This window comes from Octopus bimaculoides, chromosome 9 (assembly GCF_046866305.1).
Source record: "Octopus bimaculoides isolate indiv1 chromosome 9, ASM4686630v1, whole genome shotgun sequence".
Taxonomy (NCBI): Eukaryota; Metazoa; Mollusca; class Cephalopoda; order Octopoda; family Octopodidae; genus Octopus; species Octopus bimaculoides.
Window position 1 is genome coordinate 82,215,921 of NC_142936.1, and position 23,467 is coordinate 82,239,387.

At 36.3% G+C, this 23,467-nt stretch overlaps 2 protein-coding genes across 7 annotated transcripts in view; both read left to right on the top strand.

The window, feature by feature from the left end:
• Positions 1-2,340, top strand: part of LOC106867263 (uncharacterized) — a 113,500-nt gene extending 111,160 nt beyond the window's left edge. For all 4 annotated transcript variants that reach the window (XM_089357881.1, XM_089357880.1, XM_089357879.1 and 1 more), the window contains one exon: positions 1-2,340. This exon is cut by the window's left edge and continues 1,446 nt beyond it. The gene's annotated coding sequence lies outside the window, so the exon portion shown is untranslated.
• Positions 2,341-15,460: 13,120 nt separating this feature from the next.
• Positions 15,461-23,467, top strand: part of LOC106867261 (uncharacterized) — a 40,540-nt gene continuing 32,533 nt past the window's right edge. For 2 of the 3 annotated variants that reach the window (XM_014912077.3, XM_014912078.3), the window contains exons 1-2: positions 17,830-17,986; positions 19,536-19,559. The gene's annotated coding sequence lies outside the window, so the exon portion shown is untranslated. Of the gene's footprint in view, positions 15,599-17,829; positions 17,987-19,535; positions 19,560-23,467 lie in introns of those variants that run through there. The other variant, XM_089357883.1, reaches the window with a different exon arrangement.

The window sequence follows — 23,467 nt, forward strand, 5'->3', positions numbered from 1 at the left end:
CCTTTTTGTCTTAAAAACCTCTTTTTGCGTAGTTTTTTAAGGATATGTAAAAGAAAACTTGCTGACAAGGAAACTTTGGTTTCAGTTCTCTTCAAAATAAACTTTTGAATAATTTCTTAATATGACCATTCAGTTTTGACAAGGGATGATACAAGCTGGCAGCATTTTTTTTTTTTTTAATTAAAACGTCAACTGTCAGTAGGTTATCTTGACAAACAATAAAACTTCTGAAGAGAACAAAAAAATCCTTACAGTTGTGATTTATTTAGGAACTTAATCACATTACCAGCTGTTGGCACTGTATTACTTTATATTTTACTATTTTAATATTATTTCTTTTTGCACTGCACATGGATTTATTGGGCAAAAACAGCTTTGGCCTCTCAGATTATTTACTACTTTGTCATACTATATCATAAAATATTCCCTAGCAAACAGACTTGTATTTCCCATTTTTCATGACTTATGCTTTGTATCATACACAGTGAGGAGTGTTTTAACAAGCTTTCTGCTTTTTTACATTTTTCTCTCCACTCCTTGGGGGGGGGGGGTGTATAATCTAATGATAGTGTTTGAGTGTAGTCCTTCTTTTCATATTCACAATTATTGCCTGCAAAAATAATTCTAATTCTAAAAGGCTCATATTGGCTGCTTTCTATATCCACCCTGTTGACGTCAAGGTTAGAATGAACTCCATATCCTGACTCTTAATTTAAAAAATTACGTAATAATTACGCCATACTTTATATATATATTTTTTAATTGGGTATCTGCTTGCTTCTTCATTTTCATTATGTGGCTGAAGGATGCATGCAGCCTTTTGTGTGTTATTTCAGCCTTTTCTGATGATATGATATCAAAGAAAATTTTTATTTAGAAAGATCATTTCACATATATATATATATATGTGTGTGTGTGTCCGTGTATCACATGACTGACCAGAATATATCAGATGTTGTTACACATCACTGGTCACAGTGTACTTTGCATCATTTTAGCCTTCCAATGATGCCACCCCACTGGCTAGGCAAGTGGGCCAACATTCCCTCCTGATCAAAAGGGACACCAGAGCAACATGAAATGATGTGTTTTGCTCAAGAGCACAATGTACCACCAGCCTGGGAAACAAACTCACGATCTCGCAAGCATGAGGGCAACAGCTTACCACTAGGCCACATGCCCCTTCATTATGGAATAAACATTTTTGGTAGTGTACAGAATAGTATATTGATAATAATGATAAAGGTAGAATTTTCCTTAGTTTATTCATACATGCAGGTACAGAAATTCCTCAAATTTTCCAAGGAGTTTCACACTGAATCTCCCTTAGAATTACGTTAAGGGTATACGTGTCTGTGGAGTGCTCAGCCACTTGCGCGTTAATTTCACGAGCAGGCTATTCCATTGATCGGATCAACTGGAACCCTCGTCGTCAGAACCGATGGAGTGCCATGACGACGAATGATAATAATAATTTCTTAATATTGAATTCAGAGTATGTGAAAATATGTTTGATCATAACTTCATTTGTCTAGTTTAGTTCCAATAAATGAGGATTGCTATAAAACATTTCAGTGAGTCTCACCAGAAGAACCTTGGGTGACCTGTGTGGTTGAGTTGTTAGTTTGTAAGTCCAATCTTTATCATATTTTCTTTAAAAGTTGTTTGCAGGGTTTCCTGAATGAATATATAAATAACATGATTATTTTTCAAACTGATAAAATCTTTCATTCAATGATTAAACAGTTGTACCAAACAAAGGCAGTCATTACATGCATGCATATACTTTAAATATTACATACATAAAACATTTTTCTTTTTGTCTCCTGTGTAATATAAAGTCTTATTTTAGATTGTTCACATGTAAGATTCTCTTTCTGTATGTTTGGAGAGAGAGAGAGTGGGATGAAAGTGTCTTGTTATTGTTGTTGTTATTAAAGAAGAAAAAAAAACAGCCCTACCAAGTATATTTTTATGAAAATGAACAACAAATTTGAAATAGAAAGTGAAGAATTTATTGGTTGATTTCTTTCTTATGGAAAAAAAAAAGAACAAAAGAACATATAAACTCACTGTATTATGTACTTGAGTTTGTTTTTGTTTTGTTGGGTTTTTTTAATTGTTACAGAAAGATTATAATCAGCAATCAAATATTAATTGTTTAAAAGCTTAATAATAACCCTCCCCGTTTCCCTTTTTAAAATTATATGAAACTTTGAAATGATTTCGTTGGTGTTTACTCCCCACTTCCACCCTGTTTTTGTTTAAATTTTTTTCCTCTCCTCTCCCTCCCCAACAAAACTACAAAAATGATATGCCAAAAAAGAAAAAAAACAAAAATACCACCATCATCCCCACCACCACCACCATTTTTGCTTTTAAAACCTGAAAAAAAAGTTTAGTTTTTTTTTCATGTCCCTCTTGGCCAACTTATGTTGTTCATTATTCATTCACCAGTTTGATTGATATATTGATACATTTTCTGATTGATTACTGCTGGTATTATCTTCCTGGTGCACCAACATTCTGAAACACATGTATTTTTTTTATTTCCTTTCTGTGTGTTTCATTAGGTAAGGTGAGGGTTTACAACAAATTAAGGGCATATTTGAGGGATAGTAAAGTTCTTGGCTTTAAAGGGCATCACAAAAGGCCTCGTTAGGGGCCCAACCTTCCAAGTTCTTTTTACAGGGCTTAGAAAAACTGAAGGACTGCTGCAATAAGCGTGTGAACCTGAGAGAGGAATAATTGACTAATCCTCCTGTGTTTTCTTTTACCCAAAGCCAGAAACTTTTCAGCACCCCCTCGTATAATCAGTTATAGATATGCCCTTAATGTTATTAAACTTCTTTAGCCTATAAACATTTTCTGTTTTTCAACCCATTAGGCTATTTCGGACACTGAAGTGATCCTAAAGATTTTTGTACTGGTTTAAAAAATCTTTTCCTTACCATGGATTAAGAATAAAACAGAAGAAATTATACACTGATAACACTGCTACCAGAAGTTAAAGGTGGAATTTTAGTTTTGTTATTACATATAAAAAACATGTATACAGCCAGTTGTGAAGCACAAATGACCAAGATGATAGAATATCATACATACATCTGAGATGTTGGGGGTGGGAGATCAGTATTTTATATCTTGGTTCATATACTGGTAATATATTGTGTCTGTGGCCGAAGGCACTTAACTCACAAATGGCTCAGTCCACCTAACTGTTAATAGGTACCACAGGGTGGGAACGTCTTGCTGCTGCAACCAGCACACACATAGAGAGCACTGTAAAGCTAACAAGTGGTTCATTAGCATGCAGTGCTGAGTTCCACATTTCCTGTGGAAATGCAGCCGGTGCGACCAGAGAAGCTATATCCCGCTGGTCTCCATGTAAAAGTCAGGTCAATGGAGTTGATCACCCATTGCTGGATACCTCTGGTCATGAAAAGTCAAGTAACTCGGCTATCTAACAAGAGAGAGATTTACGAAGGAAAGATAGCCACTTAACTATTTGAAAATGCATTCTTTGCATATGCTGTTTCTACAATGTGCAAAATAAGAACAGCATTTAGTGTATGTGTATGTATATATATATATATATACATATATATATTTACGTACATTTTACACATCTATAAATATAGATAGATATAAAATTTATATATATAAATTATATAAATATAAAAATGTTTATGATGTACATTATGTATGTATAATGTATATTTATATAGATATAAAGTTTATATATATAAATATATAATGTATATATGTATGCAACTGTATATTCGCATACATACATTGTACGCAAAATGAGTCTGTCAAAATTATTTCTACATGTGACATCACAAATGCTGTGAAGTGAGTCCCAAGCTTAGTCTCAAATCCTGTGATCTTTGTGAATACATATATAAATAAAAACAACAAAAAAATTATATATAATATATATATATATATATATATATATGCAAATATAATAAAAGAAGTTCTTTGATAATAAAATTTTTCTCCTTAATTTGGACTACACCTAAAAACAAACAAAAAATAATAATTATATCTAATGATATGTAATTATTTCTTGGGATGAGTTTATTAACATCTTCCACTGTATTTTTGATTGACAGATTAAAAAAAAAAAAAGAAAGAAAACATCCAGAAATCAGTGTTTTTGTGTTGTTTTTTATATTTTTCTTACTGTTTGTGTTGTTACTACTTTTTAATGAGGAAAAAAATGTAAATGAGGACATGAGTTATCTGTTTGTTCCATTTTCTAAATGTTAACGTGAATACATATCTCCCTTGCATTATTAAAGTGTTGCATTCATGTATGTGTGTGTGTGTTTTTGTGTTTGTTCCCTTCTCCAGCGCTTGACAACCAATACTAGTTACCTTATGCCCCTGTAACTTCGCAGTTCAGCAAAACAGACCAATACAGTCAGTACCAGACTGCTAAGTTATGGGAATGCAAACAAACCAGCACCATTTGTCAAGAAGTTGTGAGAGACAAGCATAAACGCAGATACACCTGTATACATACATATGTATACATACACTCACAGGGTGTTTGGGCTAAATTTGATGATTTGTTTTGGTTTTTTTTCCCTTTTTTCAGGAACCGCTAGATGTATATAGGTATATAGGTGAACAATCAGTGGCATTAAAGGTGTAGTTGAGAAAAGTGGAGGATTAGAAGCCATCTGAATACTTGAAAAGACTTTACTTGTATCATGATAATCCAGGCCAGGTATGAAAATACCTGCACCATGACTGCTGCTCAATGACCTGTGAACACTGTAAAGGCTATAAGATATGACATGGGCAGCTGCGACAGATTGCGAAGCAGGAAGGGACACAGCAGGTGTTCTGGCAGCATCTGCACACTGGAATTCATCCAATAATTGCTAGGCAATGTGATGGAAGATCTGAGCAAGGGAATCCAGACTCTGGTGACAGAGATGGGTATTGGAGTTTCCACAATGAAGACCTCTGCTACCACTCCTACAAGAAGCACAAAGCCAAGGGGAACCTCTTGACAAAGGCAAAGAAGCTCCTGAACAAACAGGCATTCTGTTGAGTCGGGGATGATCTGGTTCTTCTCAGATGAAAAAGATTTCAGCCAGAATCAGTTCAAAGATCTTCCCAGAGACACATTGAGGAATGCATGAGCTGGGTTCCAGAGCTATCTTGAGGCTGTGGTGGAAACTGAGGGGGGCTACTTTGAAGAAAGTGTTATCTCCTGGCCATGATCTAGTTGATAATTTTTTTTTTAATTTTTAGATAGGATATTGTTTTCTTTCCCTTTTGTGCAAACTCCCGAAATTGGCCCCAAAAATCCCTGTATGTAAATATATAGTTCAAATGTAGAGAAAACTTAAGACAAAGACAAGTGAGGAAACAACAAGCAGAGATATTAGTTTGACATTCCGGAAGAATGGAAAAGTTTTTGACATTTCAAGTCCATATATATGACTGAAACATGTCTGAACTTGTCACAGTATCTGCTAGATGTCTGACCGTCCTTCTCCTCTCCACATTATCCATTTCCAATTTTAATTAATAAGATCTTTATATATCAATTCATTTAAAAATAAGTTTTTCTCTTTAAATTTGAGTTATTACCCTTACCTCTGCATGGTTTAGTGAAGTGATGATAGCCATATACCTCTCCTGTATATGGATGTCATCTCATTTGCTTATATTTCCAATTTAATCTAGAGTGCTCATGAGATGTAATGAGACTCACTGACTGACTGACAGAAACGAAATTGACTTTATATATCGCATGTGTTCAGGAGTAGTTACCAGATAGAGCTATCAGGTAATGAATATATTTAGATGCCCAGAAGCTCGACTGGAAGTCGGCAGCGATTTTTTTTTTTTTTTTTTTTTTTTTTTTTTTTTTTTCCCCCTTAAAATAAGTCTCAAATATTTATTTGGCATCCTAATGAATAAAGGTTACAGTTTTCATAAGACATTGATGAAGGTTTATCTATACTAATTTTGTCATGTCTCTACATTGTAAAAGATAAAAAGTGTAAACTACAAGTGATTAGCTGGATGTATATCTAAGTCATTTACAAAAACATTTTGTTAAAGTATATGAAAGTGGCTAAAACTGGAGTGCATCTTCAAGGTCAGACTGTCCTCAACACCAGGAAATACAATAACTGAAGCTCATTGCATTATGCTGGCAATTACTTCACTATAAAAAATACTATTTGGTTTCTGAATGATCTACAAAGAAGAATTTGACCTCCATACTGTAATAAAATATTGATAATGGTAACACAAAATATTTTGCTAATGAAGTAGTCTCTATGTAGTCACTCAACCTGCTAGAAATAGTAGGCAATTTTCCCTCAAATCACCTTGTTTCACTTTAAAACACCAACTAAAAAGGTTACCTTGGATAATGTGATTCTGGATGCATTGTACCAAAGAAAATATTGGAATGGTCAATACTTGAATGGCTGTAATTACAGATCTGCTCCTCCATCTGGCTGAGTTGAAGTTAAATGAAAATATTTCATCCAGATCCTGGCAAACAGCAAGTGCTGACTCCAAGAATGTCCAGGTGGTACCTCTTCATTTCTTTCAATTCTTGAACTGAATTTGATGCCTCAGTGCATACATTCCACATTCCTGTTTGATGCCTTATGCTTAGTGCTTATATTCCACACTTCTATTTGATGCCTCATACTTAATGCATACATTCCATGCTCCTATTTGATGCTTGGTGCATATATTCCACAATCCTATTTGATGCCTCATGTTTGGTGCATATATTCCATGCTCCTATTTGATGCCTTATGCTTGGTGCATATATCCCATGCTCCTATTTGATGCCGTATGCTTGGTGCATATATCCCATGCTCCTATTTGATGCCTTATGCTTGGTGCATATATTCCATGCTCCTATTTGATGCTTCATGTTTGGTGCATATATTCCATGCTCCTATTTGATGCCTCATGCTTGGTGCATATATCCCATGCTCCTATTTGATGCCTCATGCTTGGTGCATATATCCCATGCTCCTATTTGATGCCTCATGCTTGGTGCATATATTCCATGCTCCTATTTGATGCCTCATGCTTGGTGCATATATTCCATGCTCCTATTTGATGCCTCATGCTTGGTGCATATATTCCATGCTCCTATTTGATGCCTCATGCTTGGTGCATATATTCCATGCTCCTATTTGATGCCTCATGCTTGGTGCATATATTCCATGCTCCTATTTGATGCCTCATGCTTGGTGCATATATTCCATGCTCCTATTTGATGCCTTATGCTTCGTGCATATATCCCATGCTCCTATTTGATGCCTTATGCTTCGTGCATATATCCCATGCTCCTATTTGGTGCATATATTCTATGCTCCTATTTGATACCTTATGCTTGGTGCATACATTCTACACTCCTATTTGATGATTCATGCTTGGTGCATACATTCCACACTCCTTTTTTATGCCTCATGCTTGGAGCATACATTCCATGTTATTTGATGCCTCATACATGGTACATATATTCCACACTTTTTTTAATACCTCATGCTTAATGCATACATTCCAGGTTCCTATCTGATGCCTTATACTTCATACACCTATTTGACATTTCATGAACAGTAAGCAAAAGCTTGATACATGTTACCAAGTCATACTCATTCCCAAGTGATGGTTGGCTGTACTTAAATTAACCCAAATTAAATTTTAAATAAAATTGTAACATTCAGTCCTGGAAAATAGTATAACTTACTGCTTCTGCTTTCAGCCCAGTGTAACGAACCCTCCCAGGGCTCAGCACAAAGCACACGTTATGATATGTTCCAAGGATAAAGATTTCATTAGTGTTTTCCTTCGTGCTAAGAGAACATGCTAAAACCTGTCTTGAATTAGAATTTGTTAAATTATAATTTCATGGAATAAGATTACCGTATCATCACTATCAATGGTGAACGTGCCATAACTGTCATAATCATCAGTACTGTTATCACTATTAACAATGCCCCAGGATTGCTAAATCAATCTACAAACAGAAACAGCCTATTACACTTTCTACAGGATTGTATGCTGTTATTTTTGTTTTTACAATCTGAGTTATTTGCTAATTTAAAATTTAAATTTCTAAAGGAAAGAACCATATAGAATATCATGTTTAATTATTAATTAAGTAAATTAGAACTGACCTGCAGATAATCTTTATACGGGATGCAGGCATAATTATGTGGTAAGAAGTTTGCTTCCAAACCACATGATTCACGGTTCAGTCCTTCTGTGCTGCAATTTGGGCAAGTGTTTCTTACTATAGACTTGGGTCAACCAAAACCCAGTGTATAACATCTGCTTTTTATGCTGGCATGGGTTGGACGCTTTGACTGAGGGCTGGCAAGCCAGAAGGCTGCACCAGGCTCCAGTCTGATCTGGCAAAGTTTCTACAGCTGGATGCCCTTTGTAATGCCAACCACTCCAAGAGTGTAGTGGGTACTTTTTATGTGTCACCGGCATGAGGGCCAGTCAGGCGGTACTGGCATCGATGATGTTTGAATGGTGCTTTTTACATGCCACCAGCACAGGAGCCAGCCAGCCAGGCAGCAGCAGCAACAAACATGCTCGAATGGTGCTTTTTACATGCCAATGGCACGGAACCAGTCAGCTGGCACTAGCATTAACCACGTTCGAATGGTACTTTTTATGTGCCACTGGCACAAGAGCCAGTCAGGTGGCACTGACAACAATCACGTTCAAATGGTGCTTTTTATGTGCTACCAGCACAGGACCAGTCAGGTAGCACTCGCATCAACCACACTCAAATGGTGCTTTTTACATGCCACCGGCATGGGTTCTAATCAGGCAGTACTATCATCAGCCATGACAATGACTTCACTTGCCTCAACAGGTCTTCGCAATCGCAGTTTATTGCCCAATGATTGACAGCTACTCTTAAATGAGAACTTGAAAGAAGACCAGAAGGCATTTTATCCAACACTTAATGTTTCTGCCAATTCACCACCTTAAAAGTTGTCCCTTGTAGGATTTGAACCTAGATTGTAAAAATATGTAATTAAATACGGCAAAGTATTTTGTCCATTATTTTGCCAATCCACTACCTTAAATCACACAACTCTGTCTTAAGAAGAAAAAAGTGAAGAGACCACATGAAATAATATAGTCTATGGGTTAATGAGGACTGACCTGTGGTTATACAACACCACCAACAACAATAACAAAAACATAGTTACTATTATCATTACAAACACATTCACCACTGCAATCATCATTGTCATCATCATCATCATCATCACCACCATAGTGAGAATCTGAGATGCTACAGTATTAATACAAAGACGAAATTGAGCATGTTTATGCTTGTATGCATTTCTTAAGCATACATACACAATGTTCCTCCAATTACTTTAGACTTTATAATTGTAAATCACTGACTGTTTTCTATGTGAGTGTGTGTATTCAAACATAACTTGACTGCTCCTAATTATATTCCGCAAGAGATAAGCCATGTAGATTATAATATATTTGAGTGTGAAGAGAGCTGTGTGCATGTGTGTGTGCACTTCCACAAACAGAAACACACAAACACAAATATATGTATATACACGTATACATATATACGGATATGTGGGTGTTTTTTCTGTCTGTTTATATAAGCATAGAAATGTAAATACATACATATATACATACATACATACATACACACATATATATTCATTCTTGGCTTGGCATGTTTTATAGGATTCTTTTTTTTTTTTTTTCTTTACTAGCCAAAGAAAAGTTTCACCAAGTTATCATATATGCTCAAGCACATTTCTATACAAGGATTAGCTCACCAGAGAATTTTAACAAAGATGAAATAAAATAATTTCAGGTCAAGCTTAACCTTAACTGCTACATTGTGTGTGTGTGTGTGTACATGTAGGCCAAGTGAAATCATAGTCGTGCCCAGTGCCAATGACACTTAAAAGGTACACATGCCAGTGATATGTAAGAGACACCCAGTACACTCTTGGAGTGGTTGGCATTAGGAAAAGCATTCAGCTATAGAAACCAACCCATATTAAACTGGAACCTGGTGTGTGTGTGTATATGTTTGTGTGTCTGTGTTTGTACCCCAACCATTGATGTTGGTGTGTTTATGTCCCCGTAACTTAGAGGTTTGGCAAAAGAGACCAATAGAATAAGTACTAGGCTTACAAAGAATAAGTCCTGGGGTCGATTTGTTCAGCTAAAAAGGCAATGCTGAAGCATGGCTGCAGTCAAATGACTGAAACAAACAAAAGAATAAAACAATATATATATTTAAGTCACAATATATAGATTCAAGTAATCTGGTAGTAATCAGATTTTACACTCACCGGTAAAATTTCCACTTATTTCTTTTTTATTTCATGTATATATATATATATATATATGCACACACACACACTCACAAGTATATTATACAGGGTGGTGCAAAAGTAGGTATGCAGTTATGAGAAAAGAAAATAAACTTGACAAGGACGTCCTATAAACCCTGGTGGAACAAAATCCCATTGTAACTGTTGAGAAACGAGCAGAAAAGCTTGAATTTGGTCAGTCAACCATTCATGGACACCTGCATGCCATCAGAAAAGTCAACAAATTGGATCAATGGGTTCCTCACAAACTTTCCATGTCTAATTGTGTGCAGGAAGTGAATGTGTGCTTTTCTTTGCTGTCACATCTCACAAATGAACCTCTTTGGGACCGAATAGTGACTGGTGATGAGAAATGGGTTCTCTATAAAAATGTCAAGCACTAAAGACAGTAAGAAACACCAGCACCTCAGGCTAAAGAAGGTCTTCACCCACGTAAAGTGTTGCTATCTGTTTGGTGGGGTATGAAAGACTTAGTCCACTTTGAACTTTTAAACCCAAACCAAATGATAACAAAGGAGATCTACTGTGAGTAGTCAGACAAGCTTAATCAGCACTAGAAGAAAAACAATCATCTTTGGTTTCAAGACAAAAGGTGTTCTTCCATCAGGAGAATGTTCGGCCACACACAGCAAGGATGACATTCCAAAGGCTGGAGCAGTTTGAATGGGAAACGATACCCTAGCCACTATATTTGCCAGGCATTACCCCCGTCTGATATAATTTATTCTGTAGTCTTCAAGATCATTTAGATGGAGAAAATATGAATTCTTCAGACAAGGTCAGAACAGTACTGGAGGAGTATTTTTCGTCACAGACAAATGAATTTTGGAAGAGATGCCTTGCAACTCTACCAGATAGATGGAAGAGCATTGTAGAAAATGAAGGAGAGTATATTTTAGATTAAAAAAGAACTTTATTTATCTTAATAAAAGAAGTATTTAAAAAATCACATTATTTATGGGATGACCCAATATTATAACATTGATGTAGTACTTACTGTATACCTACTTTTGCACCCCACTCTGTGTGTGTATATAAAGACCTTTGGCAATATGCTGTGCTTGAGAAGACCTGTCAAGCCAAGTGAAATCATAGTCATGGCTGATGCTGGTGTCACATAATTGGCATCCATGCTGGTAGCACATAAGAAGCACCTTTTGAGCTGTCATCCTCCATGTGCATCACAAACTCGTCTCTGCAGTCTTCTCTCTTGCACACAACATCTGATTCTTCTTCTCTCCAGATTTTCTAACAGGCCATTTGTACTCTGATATTTATGCCCATTGACGTAGCACATCTATGCTCACTTAATTTCTTTCTGGTCTTAGTATGTACCTGTCTATGTCTGCATGTCTATGTGTGTACCTGTCTATGTGTGTACCTGTCTATGTCTGCATGCACATGTGTGTGTATCTATAAATATATTTGAAAAAATGAATAGTGACGATGTTTCTAATAATTATTTTCCGCTTTAATGATTAGATGTTTACAATTCATGTCGTAATGATACAATTTATAGACATCTTATCATTAAATAATTATTAGAAAAGCAATTTTTATTCAAATGTATGCAACTCTGCCATACCAAAGATATTCTATTTCTACTATATATATATATATATAGGAGAAATAAGGTTAAAAGATTGCTTTGGAATTATTATTCCAGCTCTCTATGCTCAGCGTTCAGATCCTGTCAAGGTCAGTTTAGCTTTCCATCCTTTCAGTGTCAATAAATAAGATAAAAATCTTTGCTAGGAACGGTTTGTTTTCTTTCACTCACTCTTTCTGTCCATCTGACGATCTTTAAGCAATCAGCAGTGGTCAAACCTGGAGAGGAATGGTCTCTGCTCAGTCAAAAAATGACCAAGACATGTTTGTATGTCATATGACAGCATCCCTCCATCAAGAAGTTGAAGGTAGGGCAAAGTATTTTGTGTGTGTGTGTGTGTGCATATATAATTATATGCCTTTGATACTAGCTCCATTTGTTCAACAATTATAAGTAATACTTACAGTTAGAAAATACCTACTTTTTTTTTTGTTTGTTTCGTTATATTGTATCACTTTTAGAATATGTTTTCTGCAATGCCTCTTGAAACTTGGTAATGACTTGCAGTTTTGATATCAAATATGACACATTTATGTCTTTTATTTTGCTTTGATGTATCTCATGGCTTCGTTCTTGTTTGTTTTAGAATAATAAATGAGACCTGGTTTGCTCTTGCATACCTTATCATATTCCATACATATGACGGACTCAACTTGCATACATTGATTATAGTGAAGTCCCATACTAAGTGACATGCACATCACAATTATACATCTATGTGTGTATGCATACACACACACACACACACACACACACACACACACACGAGCCATGTACAGAGATGCTGCCAGTAAGGTGAGGGTTGGAAATGAGTACAGCAATGAATTCCGGGTAGAGGTAGGGGTCCACCAAGGTTCCGTCCTCAGCCCCCTATTATTTACCATAGTCCTCCAGGCAATCACAGAGGAGTTCAAGACAGGTTGCCCCTGGGAGCTCCTCTATGCTGATGACCTTGCCCTAATTGCGGAGTCACTATCAGAACTAGAGGAGAAGTTTCAGGTGTGGAAGCAAGGTCTAGAATTGAAGGGCCTTAGAGTCAACCTAGCTAAAACCAAAATCCTAATAAGTAGGAAGGTAGATAAAACACAAACCCCTTCAGGTAGATGGCCCTGCTCAGTATGTAGAAAAGGAGTAGGTAGTAACTCTATAAGATGTACCCGGTGCAAGCTATGGACACATAAGAGGTGCAGCAACATCAAAGGCAGGTTAACTAGCAAGTTAGTTTTTGTTTGTGGCAGATGTTCAGGTGCAATAAAGACTGCAAACAAACAGGAAACAACTTCTATCTCATTCCAGGGTGAAAAACTAGAGGTAGTCGATAGCTTCCGCTATCTGGGCGACCAAGTTAGTAGTGGGGGTGGGTGCGCTGAAAGTGTAGCTGCTAGAATAAGAATAGCCTGGGCAAAGTTTAGAGAGCTCTTACCCCTGCTGGCGACAAAGGGACTCTCACTCAGAGTAAAAGGCAGACTGTATGACGCATGCGTACGAACAACCATGCTACATGGCAGTGAAACATGGGCTGTAACTGCTGAGGACATACGTAAGCTCGCAAGGAATGAAGCCAGTATGCTCCGTTGGATGTGTAATGTCAATGTGAATACCCGTCAGAGTGTAAGTATCTTGAGAGAAAAGCTGAACATTAGAAGCATCAGTTGTGGCGTGCAAGAGAGACGATTGCGCTGGTATGGACATGTGGTGAGAATGGAGGAGGATAGCTGCGTGAAAAAGTGCCACACCCTAACAGTTGAGGGAACCCGTGGAAGAGGTAGGCCCAGGAAGACCTGGGCTGAGGTGGTGAGGCAAGACCTTCGTACATTGGGCCTCACCGAGGCGATGACTACGGACCGAGACCTTTGGAAATGGGCTGTGCGTGAGAAGACCCGGCAAGCCAAGTAAGATCGTTGCCAGTGCCCCTGGACTGGTTCTTGTGCGGGTGGCACATGAGATGCACCATTTTGAACGTGGCCGTTGCCAGTACTGCCTGACTGGCTCCTGTAGGATTTTCGAGCGAGATCGTTGCCAGTGCCCCTGGACTGGCTTGTGCGGGTGGCACATGAAAGACACCATTTCGAGCGTGGCCGTTTTCGTGCGGGTGACACGTAAAAGCACCCACTACACTCTGTAGAAACTCTGCCAAATCAGACTGGAGCCTGGTGTTGCCATCCGGTTTCACCAGTCCTCAGTCAAATCGTCCAACCCATGCTAGCATGGAAAGCGGACGTTAAACGATGATGATGATGATGATGATGATGATGATACATACATACATACATACATATATGTGTGGTATTGACAGTAAAAAAAGGTTTTGTACGAGTTAGAAGTCATTTAGGACAATGAACCAGAACATAGTTGGGTTTTGAATATTTCAAAACAACATGTCTAAAAGGATATATGTTCTCTTTACATATGTGTGTAATTATATGCACTATATACACTCACACATTCACACAAACACCCACTCACATACATACACAAATGCACACACAAACACCCACACACACACACACATGTACACACACACAAACACACACACACAAACAGCCACACAAATATATATGTGTGTATCATCATCATCATTTTAATGCCCACTTTTTCATGCTTGCATGGGACAAATGGAATTTGTTGAGTCAGACTTTCTATGGCCAGATGCCCTTCCTGTTATCACCAACCATCATCTATTTTCAAGGAAGATAATATTCCTCCATGGCCAAACACCTTTTCATGAAAAATTGATAAATATAAAAAAGGACACCATTTGTACACCATCTGTATATATCTGTAAATAATATGTGACAGTTATTCGGTAGCCATGGTAAAACTCCGAGTTTCGGATGGTGGGGCGGAAACCCACACCACCATCTCTTCAGTTACCTGACCATTGAAAAATGTAATGAAAATGGACCTTTTATAAGCATGTCATTTCCATAGCATTTTTCAATGGCCAGGTAACTGAAGAGATGGCGGCGTGGGTTTCCGCCCTGGCATCCGAAACTCAGAGTTTTATCATGGCTACCAAATAATTGTCACATATTATTTACAGATATATATATATATATTTTGAAGGTAATCTTTATATCCAACATAATGTGAATGTTTTGTTAGGATGCCAAATAATGTAGCATCCAATGTTATGGGTGCCAGAACTGACAGATGACATGATTTCAAAATAATGTGTTTCTTCTGTGACAGGCACCTTGCTTGCCTGTCACAGAAATCTCATTGCCAATGATATTTAGAATTCCAGTGACTTTTCAAGCACTGATGTCACAAATAGCCAGTTTTATCATGGCTACCGAATAATTGTCACATATTATTTACAGATAAATTCCTCTATTTACATAATATCGAGGTCTCTTTCTTTCTTTTGTTGTCTTTTCTATCAATATATATATATATATAGCCAGTAGGGTTATTTAAAAATAATTATTAGCAACAGAAGATGTATTATTACCAAAAGACAATCTTTATATCTAACTTAAAGTGGATGTTTGATTACAATGAGAAATACTGTGGTATTTGCCTTGAGAGACCTCTTATATGGATGCATGATGCATAAAAGCACACATATTTATATCATTGGCAGGTAAGAATCATCTGCTCTGAGTATCAGAACTGCCAGATCACGTAATTTCAACACACTGCTTACTTACACGCATATGCACGCATACACACACATACACACACTCACACATGCGCACGCACACACACACACACACACACACCAGGTTTCTTTCAGTTTCTTTCTAACAAATCCACTCACAATACTTTGATCAGTCCAAGGTTATAGTAGAAGACACTTGCCCAAGGTGTCTTGCAGTAGGACTGAACCTGGAAACATGTGATACTGAAGTAAACCCCTTTAGCATTTAAACCAGCCATATCTGGGTCCAAATACTCTCCCTCTTTTATGTTCAAACTCCAGCTTCTAACATCAACCCACCAATGTCCTCCTAACCATCGCATCTTTGAAATCTCAAAGCTACAAAATAATGAATGATTAATTCAAAACAATGTGAATAAATAAGCATTACATTTGACAGAGTAGACTGAATGCTAAAGGGTTAAAAAGAAAAAAATACCAAATTAAATTCCACATTATTGCATGCTGTTGTATTTGATATAAATGAAAGCATTATCATTAACTAAACACACTGTTATGCTTTACAAATTTTCTTATTCCTTATTTTCTTACAGAAACTTCCAGATCTTCATAACATTGTTTCCTTAGGTTAAAAGTTTTGATTATGTTCCCAATTTCATTCCATAGTTAAAACTGTTCAAAACGAACCATTTGAACTCATGACACAGTTTTTCCTATTACTCAATGGCCTTTTTGAAATGCACGGTGATTTCCGTATTTACATACATACATATTTGCAATTGTACTCTGTAGGCTGTTTTCAGACGAGTCATTGTTAAGTTGGTTACACCGACGCCAGTACTTGACTAGTACAGTATAAACATTGCCCCTGAAGGGATGAAGGCAAAGCTGACCATGGCAGAATTTGAACTCAGAATGTGAGGAGACAGAAGAAATATCACGGACCATTTTATCCAATGTGCTAACGATTCTTCCAGCTTTGGTCAGCCCAAGGCTATAGCAGAAGACACTTGCCCAAGGTGCCATACAGTGGGACTGAACCCAGAACGATGAGATTGGGAAGCAAGCTTCTTACCACACAGCCACACCTATATATATATGTATATATATATTTGGTCATCTCATAAATAATGCTGTGTTTTCAAGTGCATGAACTAAAAATCAGAGGGGGATGGGATAAACTACCTGCATCAACTTGCTATAAAAGCAGGTAATAATTTTACCTTGTCCTTATTCTTAGTGCAAGTTTTGAGGAGTGCAGTTCGATTTTAACAGTTATTTGTTCAAAGCTATAATGGAAGTGACAAAGAAGCATATTCGGCATATTTTGCTTTATGAACTCAATAAAGCCAGCAACACAACGGAAAGTGTGCGGAATGTTAATGCGGTATATGGGCATTGGACAATAAGCAAAGGCCAGTGTCAATGATGGTTCCAGAAATTCCAAGCAGGAAACTACAGCCTAGAAGATGAGTCTCATCCTGGAAGATCTGTAGAGCTCAACAAGGATATTCTGTAAACCCTGGTGGAACAAAATCCCATCGTAATTGTTGAGGAACTAGCAGAGAAGCTTGGATTTGGTCATTCAACCATTCATCGACACAGGCACTAGAAGAAAAATGACCATCTTTGGTTTTAAGACGAAAGGTGTTCTTCCATCAGGATAATGCTCGGCCACATATAGTGAGGATGACATTCCAAAGGCTGGAGCAGTTTGAATGGGAAATGATACCCCACCCACCATATTCGCTGGACATTACTCCATCTGATTATCATTTATTCTACAATCTTCAAGATCCATTTAGATGGATAAAATATGAACAATCAGAACAGTACTGGTGGAGTATTTTTCATCACAGGCAAGTGAATTTTGAAAGAGGGGGCCTTGCAACCCTACCAGATAGATGGAAGAGCATTGTAGAAAATGAAGGAAAGTATATTTTAAATTAAAAAAGAACTTTGTCTATCTTAATTTTGAAAAATAAAAGAAGTATAAAAAAACACATTATTTATGAGATGACCCAATATATATATATATATATATATATATATATATATATATATATATATATATATATATACACATGTGTGTCTATGTGTGCATGCATAAATACATAAATGTACATACACATGTTTGTATACATGTACACATACACACACACACTCACTCACACTTATCTATATACATTTACACACATAGACACTCTTATATATAATTTATCTCAAAGGTTTGTATAATCTCCAAGTTGCCATAACAAAACTTTGTCATGCAAGCAACATTACATTAGTCTGCCTGAATGAATAGCCATTCAGTTCTGTCTTTTCTCTGTCAATGCTATTAACACTTGTCTGCTGTTTAATTAAGCCAAGGTAGGAGAAAATGTTCTTTTTTATTATTTTCTATTATGTATTGAATATATGCATTGGTGATATAACTAATATTACAAATAACACTTTAACAAAACCAGACAAAGGAAAACAGTAACAATCACAATACTCACTTCTCAGCTGTGGCAGTGTGGTAAGAAATTTGCTTCCCAACTACACAGTCTCAGGTTCAGTCCTACTGCATAGCTCCTGGGGCAAGTGCTTTTTATTATAGCCTTCAGTCGACCAAAGACTTGTGAATGTATCTGGTAGATGAAAACTGAAAGAAGCCCAATACATATATGCATGTATGTGTGTATTCATGTATGTGTGTATTCATGTATATCTATGTTTGTCCCTTACTGCCACCTGACACACAGTATTATACAAAAAATATGTAAATTTTACTATGGGTTACAAAGAAAAAAAAATAGTATGGCATGTGAAAAAAACATGACTACAAATATGAAGGAAAGAGTAAAAGATATTTTACAATATATGGAAGGACATACTAGGAAATCTTAAAAGCTACATGTTACTTAGCAGCTCAGCAAAAGAGACCAATAGAATAAGTAATAGGAAATCTTAAAAGCTACATACGTACACAAACACACATATGCTTATATATATATTCAAATGTACACATATATAAACATATACATATATATATACATGTATACCCACATGCATATCTGCATGGAAATAATTGAAGAACTGGAAATGATTTTTAAAATGTACAATAAAACATGAATAATTACTGGTTAGGCTGAGTTGGGCACTCTGCAAAACCATTCACGTAATCATTTCTCAAGCTGTGTTTGAGTGCCACCAAATGCACCAGTAAGCATTTTTTTTTTTTAGATATTTGGTGCTGAAAGATGCCCAATAGCTCAAAGCTGTTCTCTTTTTTAAATTCAAATATAACATTTTAATTTTTACAAGCAAACTGTCTTTTGTATGCAGTTTATATTCTTAACATATCTATTTATTTTTCATAACAACTTTTGAAAGTTCAAGGCATGGCAGATGTATAATTGTGACTATTAATTTTTTGATTTTCAGATAATAGTGAATCTGAATTTTACTCTATCTTCTGCATTTTTCTTGTTATTTTCTTGGAAAGGAATTTCATTGCTATTTGGGAAAAAAATGTTGTTGTTTCTGTCACTGTCTTCCAAGTTACCTATTTGAGTATTTGGAACATTTCTCCCATTATATCTACAGTAAAGTGTTCATTTTCTTTTTTTCTTTTTGTACATTTAGTTGTGTTTTGATTTTGTGTTGTTTTTAGTCATTGAAATGCTTTGTTGTGTGACAAAATTATTTGGATGTGAAAATGTGATTTGTGTGAATAGCATTTTAAAACTTCATGAAACAAACCTCACTTTTTTATGTTGTCAATGCCCCACGAATTGAAGGTGGTCCCTCCTTGAGCAATTGTAGGACTTTTACAAATACTCCAAATACGTATATAATGTGTGTAAATAAAATTTTAAAAGTTTATAAAACAAACCTTTTCTTTCTTTTTTTTTTTGTAATGGTCTACCCACAGGTGTTGATGGCAGGTTCTCCTTAGGTAATTATAATTTTTTTTTTCCTTTTTTTCAAGTACTCCAAAGAAAATTTCCTTTGTTGATGGTTGAATAAATTGTGTTTCATAGGGAGAAGCAAAATAATGTCTCCACAAAACTGTGTGTGTGTGTGTGTGTGTGCTTTTGTATCTGTGTCTCAGTATGTAAGTTTTGTGTGTGTGTATGTATGTATGTATGAATGTATGTATGTATGCATACATGCATATATGTATGTATGCATGCATGCATGTATGTATATGCATATACATGTCTATATATGAATGCATGCAACTGTCAAAGACACAGATACACAAACACAGTATCTAAGTTTGTATGCATGCGTGCATATGTATTCATGTGCATGCATGTGACTGTTATCTTTGTGTGTAAGTATTGCATACCTGTGTAGCTGTCTGGGATCTTTTTTAAAACGGGGGCCACATTTTTCATTAATGTTTTACATAGTGTTTTTGGTACCGAAAGACTTTCAAATTTCGTATACTTATCTATTTTGTGTTATAGAACAGAAAAATATTTTTGTATTCAAATTTATTTCATGTAAAAAATTGTCTTATTTCGATAATTTCAACCAATCACTGACAAGTATTCAGTTGTTTATATTTACTCCTTTGGCTGATTAAGCGGTGTAAAGCGTATTTAATTTCCATAGCTTCGTTTTGCTTTTTTCTTTTTAAATTTGCTGTTTTACCCTAACCCTATCACCGATAGAATTGTTTCAGAATCGTTTGTTTATGTAGTCGGCACTTAATGTATATCGGCTGAATGGACGTCAGTGATTGGTTGAAATTACAGAAATACGACAAATTTAACATGAAATAACTTAGGGATTTCTTTTTTTTTTTTAAGAAGACTAAGAGAAAAAGATGTTTTATATGACACATTCTACCAGTGTTCCAAGTTTCAAAGTGTTTCGTTAATGAAAAATGTGGCCCCCGTTTTAAAAAAGATCCGCTGTCTGTGTATGTGTAGTGTTAGTGCACTTCTTAAAATTTTATTTGTCGTTTAGAAAATGTTGACAACATTTTCTAGCATTTTGTTATTAATAATTAGCAACATTCTTTGGTTCTGAGGTTTCTACAGGTTAGATTCCCTTGAAATATTTTCTGTTACATGACCTTTTGTCCAAGCTTAAAGGTCAAAACATTTTACGCCCACTATGCAGTTTTTAGGCTAAAATTAGTCAACAACACACACACACACACACACAAACAGATTTTGTATTTTAGTAATTTATTAGATATTAGTGATGGAGGCAGTATTATTACTGAATGAGAACCTTTACATCATATTTAACATGGATAGGAGCACCATAATACTGCAGTATGCACCCAGAGAAACTCTCTCGTATCTGTGTCTAGTGTATAAACAAACAAATAAACAGTGATATCAGTAACAAGCAAGAATCATCAATCACTTGTGGCAGAACTGCTGTAATGACTGTGATAGACCATGTCTTTTTTTATATTGTAGATTTCTTATATTACTATTTTTTTTTCTTTGGTATGGAGCAATGAAGTTCCCAAATTCATATTCAGCATTTACTGACCTTCACGTTCATCAAAAAATTAACATGTGGCTAGTAGTATGAAAACCTAAAAGTCAAAAATTTGACCACAAGAAACAAATCAACATTTGACTGCTGGCATAGGAGCCCAATGATAAAAAAAAGACCCTCAGGCAAAAAATTCAACTACTCTACAAGAAACAACAGACATGCCAAATATATTCAATTCTTGTAAATGAGAATGTGAAGTTCTGGAAATGTCAAATATGAATTTAGGAACTTTATTACACCACACTAGTAAAAAGAAAAAAAGAAAGATTTGAACAGTCATATATATATACGTGTGTGTGTGTGTGTGTGTATATATATATATATATATATATATATATATATATATATATATGGGGGATGATTTTAAACTGCATATAGTAATAGGGACCTGGTTCAAGAGTTCAAGGATTTTGAGGAGTATGGAACCATCTTTTAGTCAATATTTTTCCCAGGTCACCTAAGTAGAGTAGTAGCATCCAGAGTAGGAACCTATCAGGTTTCCAGCTATTTATTAATTAGCATGTCATGGAATTGTCTTTGTTAGTAGGTCACTCACAAACATCCCAATGAATACAGGGTAGATGAGGCTCTTCAGCTCACTAGCTGTTTATCTAAGAGAAGATAACTCCATACAAATCCTGCATCCTGGTAACCACTGGGCTCATATCACTTGTTGCATCAGACTAATACAAGTTTGAGGAACAGCAGAGTTGGATAGGTTCTGCACAAACCATTGGAACCCCTGTAATAATATTCATCGTGCAGGTTGTCTAGCAAACCAAGACACCACCACCACCACCACCATCATCACTCTTCTTCATAAATCTGGGGACAATGGAGAAAGAGGTAACATGGATATGTAGAGGGTGCTACTGGAAGTCTTCAGCTCTGACTCAGCACACAGGTGGCCATAGGAACTAAGAATATTGTGCAGCTACATCTTGCCGAGCAACCTCATTTGTCAAAGTGACTAGAGAGTCCACCATACACACATGCACACATTCACATACACATGTGTGAGTGTGTCTGTGTGTGTTTGTGTGTGTGTGTGTATGTGTTACTTGACAACGCATGACTTAGCAGTTTCACAAAAGCGACTAATAAAATAAGTTATAGACTTTAAAAAAAAAAGTACTGAAGTCGGTCTGTTTGAATAAAACCCTTCAAGGTGGTGCTCCAGCATGGCCACAGTCCAGTAACTGAAGCGAAAGATAAAAGACAGTCTATACTACACAACTTAAATCTTTATAAGCAGGTAAGATATCCTTAGATAAAACTATTCTCTCATTTTACTTTACATTCCAAGGAAACTACATTTACTTAGGGATATGTAAAGTTCAGTATGTGATTAACTTTGCAAAACATCAATTTTATGATATGAGCCCTGATAATCTCTTCACAAAATAGTTATTCATAAACAAAGAATGAGATTTCCTACAAAAAGAAAGCAAGGGATTATAGGATTAATGAAGTCTTTTATTATAATACAAAGAAAACACCTGACTTGTTTTCTTTGCTAGAATGTATGTTTTGTTCTTTCAACTTCAGTATGTTGTTGTTGTTCCCATAGTTCTTAGAATGGTACTCTTTTACTCTTTTACTTGTTTCAGTCATTTGACTGCGACCATACTGGAGCACCGCCTTTAGTCGAGCAAATCGACCCCAGGACTTATTCTTTGTAAGCCAAGTACTTATTCTATCGGTCTCTTTTGCCGAGCCGCTTAAGTTACGGGGATGTAAACACACCACCATCGGTTGTCAAGCAATGTTGGGGGGGACATACACAGACACACAGACATATACACACACACACACACATATATATATATATACATATATATGACAGGCTTCCTTCAGTTTCTGTCTACCAAATCCATTCACAAGGCTTTGGTCGGCCCGAGGCTATAGTAGAAAACACTTACCCAAGATACCACGCAGTGGGAATGAACCCGGAACCATGTGGTTGGTAAGCAAGCTACTTACCACACAGCCACTCCTGCACCTAGTAGTTAACAGATTCTATCAACTGGTATTTTATAACGTGGTTTCTGTATATGTCACCTCAGTGTTGTGCACTAATACAGAGTGATATATCGTACCACGGAATGGAGTAGACACTAAACTGTTTCCACTTGACGTATTCCCAAGTACTCTGCCAACAACTGTAACCAATCCCAAACAATTCTCAACAAAGGCTATAGTAGAAGACACTTGCCCAAGGTTCCACACAGTGGGACTGAACCCGGAACCATGTGGTTCGTAAGCAAGCTACTTACCACACAGCCACTCCTTAATGACCAACGTAAGCTTCGAATCACTCATCACCACTTTTATAAT